General features: G+C 36.2%; 1 pseudogene; it reads right to left on the bottom strand.

The window, feature by feature from the left end:
* Positions 1 to 7,051: 7,051 nt before the first annotated feature.
* LOC146888668 (uncharacterized) lies at positions 7,052 to 16,074 on the bottom strand (annotated as a pseudogene).
* Between the last annotated feature and the right edge of the window lie 3,109 nt (positions 16,075 to 19,183).

The following is a 19,183-nucleotide window of genomic DNA, read 5'->3' as shown; positions in this document are numbered from 1 at the left end:
AAACTTAGAATCATTAAACCAAATTGGAAGTATTAAATTAAAAATCCTAAGCTGCCTTCTACTCGACGTCTTCCGCCACCACCTCGTTACCACCAACATCAGCGTCAACCGCCTCCTTTTCCTCATTTCCTTCTGGGCTAGATTCCTCCTCATCTATAAGCACACCATCAACAACATCCTTATTCACATCAAACCTAACATCATTAGCATCAACACTCTTATAAAAAAATGATGCTTGCCAAACACCCTTCTGAAAGCCATTGATATGTTCTTTTATTCTGCAGCTCTTCAAGTCTTCCAGTTCACCCTCCAGCTCATCATGCTTTTCCTTGATATCATCATAATCGGCCTCAAGATCTGCAATTCAACCCTTCAACTTTTCCTTAGAATCAAGGCATTGTACCCTCCACGTAGCAAGCCTCTTCCTTTCCAATTCCCACTCCTCCTTCTCCTTTTTCCAAGCTTCCTTCTCTTCATCATGCTTATCAACTTTCTCCTGCAACTCCTCCACCTTGGTTCGATTTCCTTCTTTCAGCTCTCGTTCGTATAAAGAACCCACACGCCAACTAAGCAGCAAGGTCTTGCTGCTAAATTCAACCATGGCCTTCACCAAAGCACTTGGCTCCATATTGTCAATTGAATTTATCAACAATTCTGGCACATTAATCTCAATGTCTTTCCTCACAGTAGTTTCTGGAAGCTCAATCAACCCAGCTTCCGGCCCCTTCACCCCACTGGCTGAGCTTGTCCCCATCACGGCACCTCACACTTTCTTCACGTCCTTGCCCTTGCCTGCCCTAATAGGCAACTCCGCTTTCCTTTTTGTACCTCCATGCACGTGGACGTCTACTAGCAATCTTGCAAGTTGGGAACCACAGTGTTCCCGGCAGCTTTAGCCTTCATCGCCTTCTCCTTACGAAGGGCTTGGAAAACTGTCAAGTTCTTCTTACCAAGTTGCGCCATATGCCCTGAAGTACACAACACTCAAATCGTTAAAATAGTCCAATCAATAACAATGCTCAAAGTTAAAAAAAAAATACCTTCAATATCTATAATAGGGTGAACTGAATTATACACCATAACTAAGCCCTTAGTGGGCATCTTATCGCTAAATTGCATCAAAGTATCCACCACCTCCTTCTCATCCACCGATAGATCTTCCCTCGAAATCATCTTATATCTCCAAGGGTTGCCGGTCCAGAAGAATGAAAACTTAGTATTACCATCAGCGGTATAGAAATGCGACCGACCAGTCGGCTTTACTACAACTTTGAAGAACCCATCTTTGAAATGCTTGAGCGATTGAGTGAAGGCCTCCAATTTGTTGAGACCAGGCCGGCTGATTAACAATAACCATGTTATCGCACTCTTCGGCCTTGTGACAAAAAAGTATAGGAACGCTCGGGGAGACGGTTCCAAGTACAGCACCATGCACAGTAATCTGAAAGCTTGCAAGTACGCCTAGCTGTTCGGATGAAGCTGAGTAGGGGCAACATTCAACAATCGCAACACTCCCATAGTGAATTCGTCAAAAGGTAGGCAGATGTGCAGCTGTGAGAAGTGGCACATATACATATAGAAGAATTCTTCGACTGCTCCTTCACGGCCATGGCACGTGCATTCAACAACAGTAACCCGCTCTGGAGCAATTATGTCCCTTCGCGCACCCTTTTCGAAAATAGGCGTACAATTCAACCACGATTTTAGCAAACGCGACCATCGGAACAACGACCGCTGAGTTCGCACATTTGCCGCTACCCGTTCATATCCGGTCTTCGCTGGCCAATTACTCTCAGCCAGCTCCTCGGGCGGATCTTCCCTAATTTCAACCACCCTCTCCACTGGAATTCTCCCTACACTACCCACTTCTTCCCTATCGCTACTATCATCTCGACTACTCCTGCTATCCCTAGACCGCTCACTAATTGAGTCTGACAACGAAAACCTATCGCTACTACTAGACATACCTGATTTCTTTAGAAAAGATGACGGAGGAGGAAGAGAAGATATCAGACAGCTCTAAACACACGCAAACGAATTTTTTGCAAATGAAACAGAGTGAATGAAATGTAACATCATCTTCATTTATACACACGAATTTCAAGCGTCATAACCCTTTCCTGCTAAAAACATAACTCTTTTCAATCATCACAAAGTACCAAAATGGCGGCGCCAAACCTCCCTAAGTCAGCCTTCTGACACCTTTTCAATTGCCATAAACCTTTTGACCTGCCACAAACCTCTTCTAGCCTTAACAATGTTCATCACACTTAAAGGCTAGGGGACTGGTGTATCATACCTAGCCGATCTCGACTAGCATATCAATACATATCATCCTTCACCGACACATCGTATCTGCAAAGGCTCGGGCACTAACCGAACCTGGTCAACTTAACCATATAAATGACAACCCTCACATACATGCCGGAAACAACCCAAGTACACGACTTGGGCCGGCATGGACTCAAATTCATAACTGAACGAAGGCTAAAGTAACAACAAAACGGCTAACCTAGGACAGTGTGCAGCCAAGGACGACATCCGACAAGTTGAGAAGTAAACGGATCAGACCGCTCTTAAAGACTTAGTAAAATGGAAGCCCCCGCGTTCAATAGGTCTTAAGGGCATAGGTTATAGCCCAGGCCCACTCACAGCCCAAGCTAGAGCCCAAGTCAAGGCCCAGCCCATGGGATAATCAGACATCATTAATGCTCTATAAATACGTGTGGACCCAGTAATTAAAGGTACGCATTCATTAATCACAGATTTGACATTTTTTAGAGTTTTGACTCACTTGAGCTTCGGAGTATCTTCTGCAGGTAACCGCTTCTGGGTCCAAACTGATATGTACAAACCGGGAAGAAGCCACATGAGGAGATAGCGGACTACATGGTAAGGTGACGCTTGTGCCTAACTCATCTTATTTGTTCTCTACAGGAACAAAAGTGATAATGGGTAATCGTAATTATATGGAATCTGAAGGGTTGATTCAGCAATTAACACTATAGGCGCAAAGGAATATTTTTACATTGCCCGTATTTTTCTTCCCATTTAAAGTGCGGATATCATTTTGGGGGCAAGCTAGCTAAAAACAATTGGGCCTCATTAGGTTAATTATGAGTCCTTACAAATCAAATTTTTACATGAAAGAAGATTCACCACTTTGTAGAGAGAAAGTGACAGTTTACCTACCATAGCTCAACTACATCATATCAGGAAAATGATGCATATATATGTCATTGCAGAAGTCTATAGTATGTAGGTTATCCAGGAAGAGACTCATGCTTTTCCTTTGTTAGAATTGTCAGATGATATTAAACCAGAATTAGCTCTCTTATTGCATACTTACAACTCTGTTTTTAAGCCATATAGATATCCACATAGCTAGAAATAGGAAATTGAAAAATTGGTAGAAAGCATGTTGAAAGAGGGAATCATACAAACTAAAAGTAGCCCATTCTCTTATCCAATTATTTTGGTTAAGAAGAGAGATGGAAATGGGAGGGTATGCATTAACTATAGAGCACTAAATGCCATCACTATTAAGGAGAGCTTCGCTCTTCCTATAGTGGACGAACTAATTGATGAACTATATGGAGCTCGTTACTTCTCCAAGTTGGATTTAAGAACAGGATATCACCAAATCCTGATAAATTGACTGATAAACATAAAACTGCTTTTCAAACACATTAGGGCTTGTATGAATGGTTGGTAATGCCATTTGGGTTATCCAATGCACCGACAATATTTCAAAGCTTAATGAATTAAATTTTCAGTGGGTTCTGGAGGAAGTTTGTGTTAGTGCTTTTCGATGACATTTTAGTCTTTAGCACTAATTGGAAGGATCACTTACAACACTTGGAAATAGTGCTGAGCATTATCAAACAAAACCAACTTTTTGCTAAATTTTCCAAGTGTACTTTTGGAGTACAACAGATTGGTTATTTAAGCCACACATTATCAGGAGAGGGAGTGGCAATGGACATTGAGAAAGTAGAAGTAGTGAACAAATGGTCGAAACCCACACCTTTAAAACAACAACGAGGATTTTTAGGGTTAATAGGGTATTATAGACACTTTGTTAAATGCTATGTTCATATTGTTGTCCCCCTCACAAATTTATTGAAGTAAGATTCATTTAAGTGATCAACATCAGCAGAAAAAGCTTTTGAAGAGTTGAACTCAACGCTTACAACCACCCTATGGTAGTTATTCCTAATTTTGTTGAACCATTTATGTTAGAAACAAATGCTTCGGATTCAGGAATAAGGGTTGTCTTATGTCAAAATAGAAATCTTGTTGCTTACTTTTCAAAAAATTTGTCGCTAAGGTTTTGGTGTAGTGAGATTCCTTGTTGGACATTGACAATTCTTTGGAAGATCTACACGAGATGAAGAGAGCTTACACAAGATCAACCTTGAGGACAAGGTTGTTATAAAAGGAGGGAGTAATGTAACAAGCACAAAGGAAGTTTCTATAAGAGAGGAAAATTGATCAATCAAGACCACGTGTCAAGTGATGAAAAGAGCAAAGGAATACGCAAAAGCTCATGTGAAAGAAAGGAAAACGTTAAATGGTGTGATTTCATACGTGGAGGGTAGCTTGATGGTAGGAATATTCTCTTCCTGATTTCTTTTCTCTCTTTGTTTTCCCTTGTGCCCTTCTCTGCTCTAAACTTGACTATACCTTCCCCTTTTCATGCCTTTTTTAGGATAGAAACATATTGTTAAATTCCATATAACCAATAATGACTATGTAGGTGCTGTCTAATTGTAGTTATGATACGATCCTATCCAAGAAAGAGTATGATCGTTTCTGAATTTGAATCCTCAAGAGGCATGACACGAATAAATCACAGAAGAACGCAGAATAAGACAGAGATGGAGGACGCCACAATCTAGCAGATTGATAAGTCAAATGAAGATTCGCCACAAAGATGTTAATCTTTGATAAGAACCAAAGGTCTAAGCCAAGAACAAAGAGAACTCTCTCTTTAATGAAATCAAATTCAATATATGACTAAAAGTTTCCTACATCAGTTTTTAGTACCTTTATTTATAGGCACATAAGTTTAAGCAAACCTACAAACCCTACAAGAAGGCCCAAGCCCAAAACATAAAAGCATAAACTAATTATAAAAGAAAGCTCAAAACCCAAAAACATAAAACATAACTAATTTCTAAAAGAAAACCCAAAAGTTCATCTTCAAGTTCTTCTTGTATGGAATCTTGGGATAGTCCTGTATCATTCCCTCCTTCTTGAAGAGAATTTGTTCTCAAATTCGTACCACTAGAAGTTTAGGAAATAGACTTCTATCATACCCTCCTTCCTAAAGAGAATTTGTCCTCAAATTCGTCTCACTTGAAGATTCTTTATCATTCTCCCATGTTTGGAGAGAATTCGACCCGAATTCTGAAAGGTCCTCCCGGGTCAAATATGCAACCTACAATGATATATTTGATGGCCCTGCACACATCGACCCCAATCTATCTTTCATAGGTACCGGAATGACTATAATAGCACAGGGACTCAAACTTTCCTGAATCGATCCTTTGTCCATAAGTTGCGCCTCATGCTTCTGTATCTCTTTAGTTTCTTGTGTGTTACTCCTATAGGTTAGCCTATTAGGAAGGGATGCACACTGAATAAGATCCATATTATACTCAGTACCCCTTTTAGGAGGTAAACCATGAGGGATGTCTTTAGGAAAGACATCATCATACTTTTTGAGAAGTTGCGTCATACCTAAAGACAAATAAGGTTGCACAAAAGAGAGACAAATATTGTTAAGCATAAGCAAATATAAGGGTTGGTTCTTAACCAACACTTTGTTTATTTCTTTTTCTCTCAATAAAAGGCTTTTATCACTCCTTATTTTTTTACCTTCCTTTTGCTTGCCTTTTTCTGGAATTTTCTCTCTTCTTTCTTTTCTCTCTTGCTCTCTTCTCACGCTCATCTTAATTTGATCCTCACAAACTTCTCTAGGAGATAAAGGTGTTAGAGACACCTTCTGCCCCTTAAACAGGAAAGAATACTTATTGGTTAGACCATCATGGGTTACCTTTCTATCATATTGCCAAGGCCTCCCCAACAATAACTGACTCGCCTTCATAGGTACCACATCACATACTACCTCATCGACATATTTACCGATAGAGAAAGCAATGTTCACCTGTTTATCTACCACCAATTCTCCATCCTAACTCAACCATTGCAAAGTATAAGGACTAGGGTGCATAGATGTCACCAAACCAAGCTTTTCCACTAGCCGTTTACTAGCTACATTTGTACAACTTCCTCCATCAATGATGAGTGAACACACCTTTCCTTTAACCATACATCTAGAATGGAAAATATTTCTTCTTTGGGTCTCATCTTCCTCTTTATTCATACTACCCAACAACTGCCTAACCATCAAGAGATCTCCCTCCACAGGGGGGACTCCACACTCCTTTTCTTCCTCATCACTACTAGATGATTCAGATGATTCACCCGCGGAATGCTCACTAATGTACTCACCATTCGCCAACAACATCATAGTTCTTCTGTTGGGACATTCAGCTGCGATATGTCCTCTACCCAAACATTTAAATCAGTTTATTGCACTAGAACGTGAAGAATCATTATTACTAGCTTGAGAAGTTACTTTACCATTTGAGGACTCCTTCTCCTTAGATTTAGGAATGGTAGAAGTAGCTTCCTCCTTCTTATATTTCTCTGTATCTCTCCATGAGCTGGATGACTTCCTATAGGCGCTTCGTCTCTTGAGCTGTTGTTCCACTCTAGTGGCTTGGTGAATAAGATCCTCCAAGGTCTCATAATGGTGCATTTCCACCACATCTTGAATCTCCTTATTTAATCCATTCAAGAATCTAGCCATTGTAGCCATATGTGTTTCTTCCACTTCAGCTTTCATCAAGGTGACCTTCATCTCTTGAACATACTCTTCAACACTCTTATTTCCCTGTGTAAGTCGTTGTAATTTGTTAAAGATTTGTTTTTTATAATAAGGAGGCACAAATCTTTCCTTCATAGCTACCTTTAATTGCTCCTATGTAGAAATTGGCAACCGCCTTCTTCTAGCTATGTCCACGGTGATTTGATTCCACCAATTCATAGCATAGCCTTCAAACTCCAAGGAAGCCATAAGCACCTTATCATCATCCTCATAATCGTAAGAGTTGAAGATTTGGTCAAGCTTCATTTCCCATGTCAGGTAAGCTTCTGGGTCATTAGCTCCATTAAATTTAGGAATTATAATCTTCTTCCACATCTTATCTCTTCGAGGTGTGTGGTTTCCAAACTCCTCTCGTCTTTGGCCTTGTCTTGGCCTAAAATCATGCTCCTCCTCATCATTATCCCTCCTAAGCATATGGTTCCAAAATGCCTCACGTCTTTGGCCTCGCCGTGGCCTAAAAACATGTGTCGCTTCATCATTATGAGAAGAATGCTCTGAATCATCATGTCTCCTTCTTCTTCTCTCCACTCCCTCTAATCTCATGCTCACATCTTCATTAAACTTTTGGAGCCTTTCGAACTGTTGTTGATTGCGTTGTTGCATTTGATTCATTTGTAATGTGAGCTTATCAAGTGCAACCATGAGTGTCGTAGTCTTAGGTGAGACAGGATCACTATTCTGGGAAGAAGTCATGTCCTGCAAGAAAATGTTAGCAATAATAATTTTTTTTTTGACCTCACCACTCTACTAAGTGTTTCACTCAATTTTCCACTCGTGTATCATACATATAGGCTTTTTCTTCAATGTACTCTCTTGCCTTTTACCACTCAAATTCCCTTTAGTTCTTGGCAAAGAACTCTAGTAGCTTAAGGAAAGAGTGAACAAATAATGTGAAGAAAGTTGCGAGATCTAAATCTTGAATTAAGAGGACAAAGAAGATTCAAAACACTAGACAAAACTTCAAGGAATTGTAAAGACACAAAACAAGAAAATTAAAATTAGAAAATAATAGGACTACCAAAGAGATTTAAATGAGACAACACAGAGACTCTAAGAGAAAGACTGATTGCAAGTAAATATCAATAAACTAGAAATAAAATTGCAATCAAAGTTGTGTTGAACTCCCCCTTTTTTTTTGGATCCTTCTTTTTCTACTTTGTTTTTTCCAATATATATTTGTTTCCTTTTGACTTGATCCACAATATTTTTTTTTACTTATATTTTTTTTTTGCAGTTTAACACAAAAACAAATTAAACAATTGAACCTTCAAACCCTCATACTCATGTAAATCAAAGTAAGAGCACTTACAAATCCCAAACACAATAACAAATAATTTCCACGAATCAAATGTAGAAATACACAATTTAAATATAGAACAAAAAAGAAAAAAAAATACGCCAAATAAAAAAAAATTCAACCAAATTGGAAACAACCTTAGGGGTTTTACTCCTTGCAAAGGAAACAAACAAAATTTAAAACAAAACACAGAACAAGCAGACATTAAAAATTGTAATTTTTTTTGTTTCATATGACAGAAAAATAACATAGAAGAGGAAATTCAAACCAGAACCTTGCTCTAGATACCAGATGATACGATACTATCCAAGAAAGAGTATGATCGTTTCTGAATTTGAATCCTTAAGAGGCATGACACGAATAAATCAGAGAAGAACGCGGAATAAGACAGAGATGGAGGACGCCACAATCTAGCAGATTGATAAGTCAAATGAAGATTCGCCACAAAGATGTTAATCTTTGATAAGAACCAGAGGCCTAAGCCAAGATCAAAGAGAACCCTCTCTTTAAAGAAATCAAATTCAATATATGACTAAAAGTTTCCTACATCAGTTTTTAGTACCTTTATTTATAGGCACATAAGTTTAAGCAAACCTGCAAACCCTACAAGAAGGCCCAAGCCCAAAACATAAAAGCATAAACTAATTATAAAAGAAAGCTTAAAACCCAAAAACATAAAACATAACTAATTTCTAAAAGAAAACCCAAAAGTTCATCTTCAAGTTCTTCTTGTATGGAACTTTGGGATAGTGCTGGAACACATTATTCTTTTTAACACAATTATATTAGATCACTTTAATACTTTAACTAATAATAATATAATGATCCTAACACATTTAATTATTATTATTATATATATATATATATAATAAAAATAATATTTATATTAATAATAAAAATAATAACAATAATTATTATTACTATTACTATTATATATATATATATGACTAAATTTGAATTGATTAAACATTAAAAAATTTATTATATATACGTTTTTAAAGATAATTTTATTAAAAGTTTAAATAATGTGTTAATCAACACTCTCTCTTTATCTCTGTATATGCACAATACATTTAATTACTGTAAGAAGTTAATGAAAGAAATAATTTGAAACGTGTTCACTCTTATTTTACTCATCAATAAATCTTAAATATGTTTGTCCGATCCTCCATAAATTTTCTTAAATACATAAATCAACATATACAACGAGCTAAATATTTCATAATTTAGAAATTTCCATGTCAACACCTTTTACTGATAAAGTATAGCCTAAGTAATCAATTTCCTTCACACCAAATGAACATTTAGAAAGTCTAGCATATAATTGTTGTTGTTGTAATGTTTTTAATACTAACTCCAGATGAGACAAATGTTCCTTCCATGTGGCACTAAACACCAAAATATCATAAAAAAATGAGCACAAATTTCCTTAAGTACTCTTTGAAAATATCATTCATTAGGTTTTGTAAAGAGGTCAGAGCATTAGTTAACCCAAATGGCATTACAAGCCATTCATAGTGTCCAAGATGGGTTCAGAATGTTGTTTTATATCTATCGTCCAGATTCAACAAAATTCGGCGGTAGCTAGATCTTAAATCTAGCTTGGAAAAGAAGGTGGCCCCAAATAACTCATCTATAAGGTCATCAATAGTAGGAATAGGAAAAGTATCTTTAGTAGTAATAGCATTGAGGGCTCTATAATCAGTACATACTGATGAAGGATTATCTTGCTCCTTTTTATGATTATTGAATATGGTGTGAGTTGATTAAGAAAGCTAAGCGAAATCCCCACTGGACATTAAGATAGCAAGCTATCTAGATGTGAAGGTTCCTTTCACAAAGCTCAAGAGAAGAAGATGATGGATTGATTCAAAACAAAAAGGAAATGGAAAGCACATAAATCATAGAAAACCAAGAACAATTAAAGGAAGAAGAAAACATAAAATGGAAAGGAAAGGAATGGTAAAAATGTGAGAAGCACGCCACTACAAGGCTAGGCTAGAAGCAATGGCAACCTTGAAGATGAGTGGATGTGTGCCGCCACTTGCTATGCAAGATAAGGCTTAAAAGTTTCACTCCCAAGGGAGGAAACTCTCACAAATGGTTGAGACACAAGAGTGTTTTTACTTCAAAATGTTCAACCCTTTTACATGTCTAGGAGCACCCCTTATATAGAAGAGTTTAGGGGCCTCTAAGCAAATAAAAGATACCTAAGGATGTCTCTACAAAAACCTAACCCTAGCTTCTATAAACTAGGTCAAATAAGGTTACAAAAATGAGAGACAAAAGAGCTAACTATGGTGTGTGCAAGGCTAATTTCGTTCTAGCACAAAAGGAGACAAAGAATGTGTCTCATATGTCTCCAAAAAGTGGCCAACGTGTGCTAAAAACAAAGGAGACAAAAGGTACATAGATACACTTGCTTCATGCCTTTTACTTTATGCTTTATGCCTTTGCTTTACTCTCTCTTCCACATCATTTATGCTCCCCAATCACCATGCGCCACCTAGCATTGCTTTCTTACTCCTAATTAACCTACAAAGCAAATAAACATAGATTAGCATGTTGGCTTAAGTCAAGTCAACTATAGTCAACAAGTCAAACCTAGTCAAAGGTCAACAAGTCAACTAAAGTTGATTCAACTAAGTCAACTTAGGGAATCAAAAATAGCAAACACAAATGAAAGGGATGAAGGATTAGTGAACTTCCTTTCTAAACATGCTTAGTCTTCTTAAGCATTTGCCTCCATCCTTGGTTGGGGTTAATCCTTCATCATCCTCCCCTCCTTGGAGAGAATTTGACCACAAATTCTTTAAGCCTTTGTAGATGGAGCTTGACTTAATTTGGGGGAGGATTTGCGCCTCCCTTTTATGAGCTCTTGTTCCATCCTTTCTAAGGGTATTACCCCTAGCTTTGGTTAGGCCATCTTTATTTTCTAGACCATTCTTCTTTTCTTGCTTGTGCTTTGGGCCTTCCTTTTTGGCTTGGGAAGAGAAGGAAGGGTGATGTACATCTTGCTTTGGAAGAATTTTTTTGTAGGCAAGTAACACCTTAGTGAAAGCTTGCCCCTTTTCTTTTTCTTCTTTATCTTTTCTTATTATATTTCTATCCTTATTAATTTCTTGAGGTGATAGAGGTAGTAAAGTTGTCTTTTTCCCATTTTTGAAGAAAATGTATTGGTTGGTATGGCCATCATGTAAAGTTTGTTTATCAAATTGCCATGGCCTACCTAGTAAGATATGTGTGACTTCCATGGGAACAACATCACATAGCACCTCATCTTTGTAGCTTCCTATAGAGAAGTTAATTAGGACTTGTTTATTGACATCTATTTCTCCCTCTTTACTTATCCAAGCAAGCTTGTAGGGCTTAGCATGAGGAATGGTCTCTAAGCTAAGCTTTTCCACCAACCTTGTGCTAGCTACATTGGTACTACTTCCTCCATCAATAATTAGAGAGCAAACCCATTTGTTAATTTTGCATCTAGATTGAAAAATGTTTTCTGTTTGAGTTGGCTTAAGCTCACTTTGATCTTGACCTATCATGCGCCTTAATAACATAGGGTCTTTCTCAAAAAATTTAGTTTTACTAGAGGAAGAAGATTCTTTTGAAAGAGAATGGGGAGATGAGTGTTCATTTTCAACATCATTACTCTTCTTTAAGATCATGGTCCTCTTGTTTGGGCAATTTAAAGCAATGTGATTATAACCCAAACATTTAAAACATTTAATGGAACTTGATCTTGAAGAAGTGGAATGGTGAATGTGATCACTTGGTGACTTACTTTTACTTGATGGTTGTTGATGAGAGTTAGAAGGGAACTTATCATGTTTCTTTTTATCCTTTCCCTTCCATGAGTGACTAAAGTAGTGGTTGGATGAGTAACTCTTCCTTGCCCTTCTTTTTCTTTTCAATTGAATTTCAATCCCAAGGGCAAGTGTGAAAACATTTTCAAAAGTGGAGTACTCATACAACTCTACTTGGTCTTGTATGTCTCTCCTAAGACCACTCACAAATCTTTTTATTTTCTCTTTGTTAGTTTCTTTTATTTCAACCCTACGCATTTGAGACTCTAATTCTTTAAAGTACTCACTCACACTCATAGAACCTTGGTGAAGCCTTTGGAGCTTCAAAAGAAGTTCCTTCCTATAGGAGGGAGGAACAAATCTAGCGCGCATAAGAGTTTTAATGTCCATCCAAGAAGCCGCGGGTGGCCCTTGGTCATAATTCTTACAAACTTTATGCCACCAAGTATTGGCATACTCCAAAAATCCTAAAACTACTAGATCAACTTGTGCTTGATCCTTTACATGATTTTTATTGAAAATTTGATCAACTTTAGCTTCCCAATCAAGGAAGACTTTGGGATCACTTCCACTATAGAACTTAGGAATCTTTGGAGTTTGCTTCTCTTGTGTTGGGTTGCGCCTAGAATGCCCTCTTTTCCTAGCCTCTCTTTCTTGCTCTTTAGCTTCAAGCCTTTGAATGTGCTCTTGGATTCTTTGGTAACTTTGGTCCTTTTCTTTTCTCAATTGTTCAAAGGACTCTTTCCTAGACAACTCCAAATCCCGAAGCAATCTCATCAATGTATTGTTTTTGTTTGGTGTAGGTGCATTTGATGAACTTGCCATGATTCCTACAACAAAAACACTCAAATCCGAGACAAAATAAATGGATTAGAGATTAGAAAACATGAAAACCGAGACCAAATCCAACCCAAAATGTAACCCAAGTGTTTAGATCACTCTCCCAACAAGGCTAGCACTCAAAATCCACCAAAGGAGTGAAGCAAACACTTTTAAAAACTTGTTCAAAACCTTTCAAATGCAATAAAAGTGATTCGGCCACAACATCCCAAGAGTTTCAAGAAAAGAAAACTACTAAGACAAAACAAAGAACACCTAGTGACAAGCAAGAAAAGCACAAAAACAAGGAAAGCTAAACTCTAAAGAAGAAAAGTTTGAGACAAAACTTTTAACAAGACTAAAACAAGAAAAGCACATTTTAAAGACTCTATGGAAAGCACTTGACAAGCATCTTCAAGTCTTAAATCATGCATACACCAAGAAAGATCATAACCAAGTTAAAGTATGAAACTAATTTGCCAATATCACCCACTTCTCAAGCATGAAAAACTAGTAGCATAACACCTAGTGAAAAATACACTTTTAGTTCACCAAGGAGCAAGGTTGCTCTCGGTTTTTAGGCAAAAATTGGTGTAAAATTTTCTTCTTTCCACAACTAGTTTCATAAAATGGTGAGAAAGAGTTTTAGGTGGCTTGGACACTTAGTTCCTCAAGTTTTAGGCCAAAATCAATTTCATGGAGCATACATCAAGTAAGACATAAAGTGAATGTAATATTCAAATACTTGGAAAAACAAGAATAAGAAAACTTTAAGTTAACATATGACATATGACTCAAGCAAAAGTTAGGCACATTTAAAGACTCAACATGACATACACAAAGACACAAACATGTAGCTATCATGCATTTAAACTCATGGATTTGAGGCTCAAAGAGTAAGCATCAAAAGACATGTTATCCAACCACATTTAGGAGCAAAAGAGTCACAAAGCCGAAGCCAAAATTGCCACAACATAACCTGAAAACGTTGTTTTTCGTATTCTCGGCAGCTCTGACCTTTGCTCACTCATTTGATCATAACTCTCTCCACAGAACTCCAAATGCGTTAATTCTTTTTTTGTTGGAAACTAGACTCACAGAGCTTTCTTTTGATATAAAGAAAGTTACTTTTGGACCACTGAGCTAGCTCCAGTATTTTTTTTCAAAAACGCACACGTTGCTGCCAGCACTATTTTTATGTGGACCATTCAAAGATAGCTACACAAGACAAGGTTAGAACATTAAAAACACCATATTCAAGATAACCTAGGCTCTAGATACCAAATGATGAAGGATTATCTTGCTCCTTTTTATGATTATTGAATATGGTGTGAGTTGATTAAGAAAGCTAAGCGAAATCCCCACTGGACATTAAGATAGCAAGCTATCTAGATGTGAAGGTTCCTTTCACAAAGCTCAAGAGAAGAAGATGATGGATTGATTCAAAACAAAAAGGAAATGGAAAGCACATAAATCATAGAAAACCAAGAACATTTAAAGGAAGAAGAAAACATAAAATGGAAAGGAAAGGAATGGTAAAAATGTGAGAAGCACGCCACTACAAGGCTAGGCTAGAAGCCATGGCAACCTTGAAGATGAGTGGATGTGTGCCGCCACTTGCTATGCAAGATAAGGCTTAAAAGTTTCACTCTCAAGGGAGGAAACTCTCACAAATGGTTGAGACACAAGAGTGTTTTTACTTCAAAATGTTCAACCCTTTTACATGTCTAGGAGCACCCCTTATATAGAAGAGTTTAGGGGCCTCTAAGCAAATAAAAGATACCTAAGGATGTCTCTACAAAAACCTAACCCTAGCTTCTAGAAACTAGGTCAAATAAGGTTACAAAAATGAGAGACAAAAGAGCTAACTATGGTGTGTGCAAGGCTAATTTCGTTCTAGCACAAAAGGAGACAAAGAATGTGTCTCATATGTCTCCAAAAAGTGGCCAAAGTGTGCTAAAAACAAAAGAGACAAAAGGTACATAGGTACACTTGCTTCATGCCTTTTACTTTATGCTTTATGCCTTTGCTTTACAAAGCAAATAAACATAGATTAGCATATTGGCTTAAGTCAAGTCAACTATAGTCAACAAGTCAAACCTAGTCAAAGGTCAACAAGTCAACTAAAGTTGATTCAACTAAGTCAACTTAGGGAATCAAAAATAGCAAACACAAATGAAAGGGATGAAGGATTAGTGAACTTCCTTTCTAAACATGCTTAGTCTTCTTAAGCATTTGCCTCCATCCTTGGTTGGGGTCAATCCTTCATCACATACCCTCCATGATCCATCCTTTTTCTTGACCAAAATGATTGGAGAAGAAAAGGGACTCTTGTTGGGTTGTATTATGCCTTCCTCAAGCATTCCTTACACCAATTTTTCAATCTCTGCTTTCTGACTATATGGATACCTGTAGGGCTTAACTTTGGCAGGTTGAGATCTTTCAATTAAAGGAATTGAGTGATCTTGAAATCTGGTTGGTGGTAAGGTTGTAAGTGTCGCAAAAATTGAGCTATAAGTATGTAAAAATAGTGCCAATTCTGGTTCGATATCAGTAGGTAAATCACTTAATGGAAATTGATAAGAGCTAACTTCAACAAGCTACAAACTGAAAACCTCAGCAATAGAATTTGTGTTAACCATTCTTCTGATATGATGTAGATGTGCCTGAGTAGGTGAGCAATCCATTTCCCCTTGTAGAGTTATAAATGTCCCCTATACAAACTTTAATTGCAGGGAATCATAATCAGCAATGTGAGACCCTATGGTTTTTAACCAATTAGCCCACAAAATCAAATCAACTCCTAAAATAGGTAGCAAAAAGACAGACAGTTCAAATTTAGCCCCTTGAGCTTGAATATTGAGTTCTTTAATCATTCCTTCAATAGTCATGTAATTTCCAATTCCCACCATCACTTTGAACAGTGGTGCTGGTTCGATGGCCACCTTAAGGAACTTTGCAATCCTTGGTTGTAAGAAATTTTCTAAGCTGCCTCCATTCACTAATATCGTGACTGGCTAAGTATTAATATAGGTAGTAAAATGAATGATGCTAACTCTTAAACCTTCTTTCATCGCATTTAAGGACAGGTGATGATTATCTACTAAACCTTCCCCGCTATTTGTTTGAGTAACAGAGTTTGTCGTTTCAATAGCATTATCTGATTCAGAATCCTCTTCTTCATTTTGCAGCATCAATAATTTATAGGGACATTTGTGATTGAATGTAAATTTCTCATAATAGAAATAACATAAGCCTTTTTCTCTCCTCAATTGTATTTCAGCAGGTGTAATTTTTTTACATTGGAATTTCTGATTGGTGGAGTGGAAGGTGTGGGTAACAGAGAGGGTGAGGATTGCTTAGGTGTAGTTTTTGCTGGATTAAGGTTGGTACTGGCAGATGACTAAGGAGTATATCTCTGATTGTAATTGGTAAAACGTTGTTGAACCATAGGAGTATACTTTTCTTCATATAATTTCGCCAAAGCAAGTGCTCGCAGGAGATTAGTAGGACATTGAGCCACCACATCCCTTCTGATCACGGTTTAGGCCACTTAAAAAACAATTTAACACAGCGGCATCACTAAGATCATCGGATTTGTTAGCTAGGGCCATGAATTTCAAGTAATATTCTGAAATAGTACCTGTTTGATGTAGTTTAAACAGTTCTACAACGGGAGAATCAAAAGGAGATGGTCTAAAATGGCCTTCCATGGGAGAATCAACTGACAGCTGCAACATTTGAAATCACAGAATCACCTCTTTCTCAAAATGAATGGAAGCGATATCGACTCTCTCTATTTCTGGAGTACGTTGACAATTGAAAAACTTTTCTACCTTAAAGATCCATTCTAACACAGGAGTCATGCCATCAAAATGAGGGAATCCCAATGAGATATTTCGCACTGGCCTCACAGAACCACACTGGGTCACCACCAATGGTGAAACCCTAGAGTTCGAAGCATCAACGTGCTTTGTCGTGCCTTGATTCAACAAATCTAACGATTTCTGCATCTGATCCATTCGATCATTGTTTGTTGTTTGGAATTGGATGATCAATTCGCGTTTATCTTTATCACAAGTAGGTTGTTTCTCGATCCAATTCAATATTGAAGCGAGTTAGGCTTGCATTTCTTTCATACGAGTGTTCTCAACCTATGATGTCAATGAAAGCACCAATGAAACAATGGAATTATGGGAAATAGAAATGAGTTGTGATTACAACAAAGTTTGAAAATAAATTTCACTGAAAACAATAAAGACGTGGCAATTCCAACAGGTTCTCGATGGTAAACCTGAAGAGAAGGAAAAATAGTGTAAGGAAACAAAATATTATAAAGAGTAGTGGAAAGAATGTTATGCAGGTCAGAGAAAAGGTGCATACCAGAAACATATCTCTCTCCTTACATGGTCTCATGCTTTTCCTCGTCTCCTTCTGTTGCAGATCCTATGCCACGTGTCCATTCCTTTCAACTGAATTTCCAGCTCCCTCTATGTTCTCCATTCTGCTCGTTACAATAACACTACAAACAAGAGAATAAGTTTAAAATGAAAGAGGAAAATAATGCATGTAGCTCTTGGAAGACAAAATGCAATATGAGAAGTTGCGCAAGCTTTTTAATGACGGTTGACCGTCATTGTTTCTCCATTGTGCCACATTAATGACGGTTGTGTAAAACAAACGTCGTCGCTTCTCTACTGCGCCACTTTTAACAACAGTTGTAAACGAATTGATGTTAAAAAATTTGCTATATTTATAAAAATGTCACAACCTTTCATTTAGCGACATTTATTTTTTGGTCGTCATTTGGCATCGTGGAAACCCCTTTTTGCACCTTGATTCATTATTCCTTATATTAAGGATTAAAAGTTTGGATTCCTTCAAATTTTATTTTGTACATGATAACATTCAATGTGAGTATAAAAATAGTTATATATTTGGTTAACATATTAGAAATGTTAAATGATAGCAACCATTATAAGGATATATGATAATTATTTTAATATTTAGTCATATTTGTTAGGTTTAAATACTGATTTGGTCTTAATTTTTGTTCAATTTTTTTCAATTTGGTATTAATATATTTTTCATAATTTCGTCCTAATATTTGTAATTTTGTTCAATTAGGCCATTTTTTCTAATGTCATTTAAATAATTAACGGAAGATGAATAGTGATTGTCATTTATCATCTCGTCATTTTTTTTATAATTTTTTTATTAAATTTTTTAAAATTATTTTTAAATATTTTTAAATATTTTTCAATTTTTTAATTTTAGAAGAAAACAAATGTCCACATGTTAAGTCAGTATCGTGTCACGTGTCAAGGTCAGTCTCACGATTTAGTGCTAGTGTCACGTGTCAAGGTCAATATTTTATATTCAATTTGGTCGTGATACTTATTAATTTTGTTCAATCTAATCCATTTCCTTTTCAAATTAAGTAGGATTGTCCATCTTCAAATTGAAACTAAATTTAACTTTTATATATATGTTGCACTGATATTTTTATTAAAATTCAATTTTTTATTAAATATTTTTTGTTTAAGGTTATAGTTAGCTTAAAATTATAATGAAAATTTTAAAAGTGGGAGATAACACTATTGGTTTAAAATTTTAAGAGGTTAAAATTCACATAAAGTATTAGAAATCAGATAAAAATGTCATACAACATTATATTAATCGATTATATTACTTTATTTGATTTTGAACCTCTTAAATATTTAACCAATGGTGTTGTTTTCCACTTCAAAAAATTTCATTTTAATTTTAAACCAATTCTAATCCTAAACAAAAAATATTTAATAAAAACATGAATTTTAATAAAAAAATTAGTATAACATTTATATAAAAATTAAAGGTTGTCTTGATTTGGACAGGGAGAAAATTGTTCAATTTTACAATAAATTAGGACTAAATTGACAAAAATAACTAATATCAGGACGAAATTGAATATAAAAAATTGACCCTGACACATGGCATTATATTGGCCTAAGACATTGACATTTTTTTAAATACAAAAAAAATAAAAAATAAAATAAAATAAACAAAAACAATGAAATGACACATGGTAGTCACAGTTCACTACCCATTAATTGTTTAAATAGTGTTAAAAAAATGACCAAATAGAACAAAATTGACGAATATTATGATCAAATTGAACAAAAAAATACTATGACCAAATTGAAAAAAACTAAATGAAAATTAGGATTAAATCAGTATTTAAGCCTATTTATTTTTATCAAAACTTGAACTTATGAATAATCTTGTGCCTTTAGAGTATTGTTGTACTTAAAATTTTTATCT

Source organism: Vigna unguiculata, chromosome 1, assembly GCF_037176805.1.
Source record: "Vigna unguiculata cultivar grain cowpea cultivar isolate G323 ecotype 2 chromosome 1, ASM3717680v1, whole genome shotgun sequence".
Taxonomy (NCBI): domain Eukaryota; kingdom Viridiplantae; phylum Streptophyta; class Magnoliopsida; order Fabales; family Fabaceae; genus Vigna; species Vigna unguiculata.
The sequence above is the reverse complement of the archived record's forward strand: the minus strand, read 5'-3'. Positions and strand labels throughout refer to the sequence as shown.